A 2,546-nucleotide genomic window follows, 5' to 3' on the forward strand; every position below is an offset into this window, starting at 1 on the left:
CCATGTGAGTTATGGGACGGTTGCACAATATTGGATTCGGAAAAGTTAGAAAAAGCTCAACGCGAAGCTGCTCGCATTATATTAGGACTGCCTTTTTATACACCGATTAAAATTTTGACAGCTGTTGTATAAGATGCATAATAAATTAACTCCTGATTATCTAAATGCCTTTTTACCACCTTTAATTGGAGAAAATATCAACTATGCTCTACGTAACATGAATGACTATATAATTCCACGATTCAGGCTCTCTCTTACTAACTCGTCTTTTATACCGTCTACCCTTCAGTGTTGTAATTTAGATAATTCAGTTCGGTCCTTGCCGTCCTTGCATTCGTTTAAATTATCATTATCGAAAAAATGTCCTGTCACGTCCTCCAGTACATTTTAAATTTGGAAATCGCAAACTTAATATGTTGCATACCAAACTAAGACACCAATGTAGTTCACTTAATTATGATCTTTTTAGATAAACCTTTTAGAAAGCGCAGCTTGTATTTTTGGTCATCCTTGTGATAATGCCTTTCACTTTTGTATGGAATGTCATCGTTTTACTAACGAAAGGCATATTTTGTTGCAAAACCTAAATAATCTGAATGTTACAATATGTTTAGAAGTTATGTTAAATGGAAACTCACAACTTTCCGTTGAGCTTAATAGAAATATCTTTAGATATGTGCAATGCTTTATCAAATCCAGTAATATGTTTTAAATTTTGTAATTGGACCAGTTTATTTGGTAAACCGTATATTATATCATTTTGTCATCATCCCTGTAAATGTAACTATGCCTAAACTGTCTAACACCGAAGGTATCACCAACGCTTGTGATAAAGGTAGAAGAACCTTACATTCTATTGTTGGTGTGGCTCCCTCCTTATCTGCAATAAGTCCTCTCGTTAAAACCAGTCTCTACAAGAAAGTCGTTTTACCGTCGATTCTGTATGGGTGTGAACATTGGACTAATCTCACTGTAACAGAAATCTCCAAGATTGCTTGTTTTCAACACTACGCTGTAAAACTCATACTGGGTTTACCACGTCGTACAAGGTCAGATATAGCCGAATCTATACTTGGTCTTTTCAGAATCTCAGCAGAAGTCGACCGGAGGAAACTACTGTTTCTACAAAAAATGATAGCTATGGACCAATCCTATCTGCCGAAGCAAATTTTTACCATACGTCTACATTTATATATTTCAGTGTTACCCAACACACCAGCTAACCATAAAGGATTTTTCCCTGATATAGTTAAAGTACTCCGGAAATACAATCTTCTTTATTATTTGGAGACATATCTACGGTCTAACATATTTCCAACCAAGTCCCAAATGGAAACGCATAGTGAAATCCACTATTAGGTCCTACGAAAACTCGGCTCTCAAGGAACGTATGGCAAATGATAATGACTTCTCCTTTTTCCAAAAGATTCATTGCTCATATGACCTATATAGCTTGTGGCATGCTGCGGAATCTCCGTCCGATATGCAAAACATTTATTATATATGTTCTGTGTTGGCTCTGCCTAGTGGCCTTGCCGATGAACAATGCCCTCTCTGCACAATGTCTCATGACGTCGCAGTAATTCATCTGTGTGCTGATTGTATAGTCAATATTGCTCTAAAACAAAGCTTTATGGAAGACATTCTCATTACCTTCGGTCCAACTGTATTCCATTTCATTGAGAGAATGGATGCTACTGCCTTCACCCGCACCATATTAGGAGCCAATACAGGAATTCCCTTCATTGACGATACAGACTATGAACAATTCCTCATGAAATCTGTTCAATTTGTCGCTCGTGTTACGCGATGTCTGTTGTAATGTATTGACTTAACCCAACGTAACTGTTTCGCGCGGACATGAAAATCCCTTTCAATGCCGCGCTTGCATCTCGTTGTATATACATATTTTTTTTCGCGTTTTCTTCTAATTCCTCTGTTCATTTACTTTTTTTTATGTCGATTTCCTTGTATTTAAAATCTCCAACCGGAGGAAATAAAGTATGATGATGATGATGATGAAATAGTTCGAACATTGGGCTCCGGCCTGATAATCAACTGTAACCTCCACAAATTTTCACGTCCACATGCGAGTACGTTGAATATGTATGATCGTATTTGAACCACAGGGATCTAAGAATTGGTCAGTCTGTATGTAAAATGTGCTATACACTCTAGGGAAGATGCAATTACATGTACGCTGTAACAAATTCTCAAGTCCCTGTGTTTGAACCACAGGTTAACATACGTATGTACAATAGCTCGAAAGTGTAAATTTAGGAGCCGCCAGAATAGTTACTGGTGTTAACAAATTAACTAATATTGAAAAACTGTATATTGTGGTAGGTTGGTCTAAATTGATCGACAAAAGACAAAACCACAAAATTATCCAATTTCATAAAATGCATTATCATAATACACCAGTGTACCGACAGTCTGAAAATATTACACAGATTCGTTGTAGAACTAGCATATATGCTAATTACTTCCTTCTCTCTGCTATTGACAGTTGGAAGAATATGCCAATTAGCATACGTAACAATCCA

This window comes from Pecten maximus, chromosome 18 (genome assembly GCF_902652985.1).
Source record: "Pecten maximus chromosome 18, xPecMax1.1, whole genome shotgun sequence".
In the NCBI taxonomy this organism is placed as follows: Eukaryota; Metazoa; Mollusca; class Bivalvia; order Pectinida; family Pectinidae; genus Pecten; species Pecten maximus.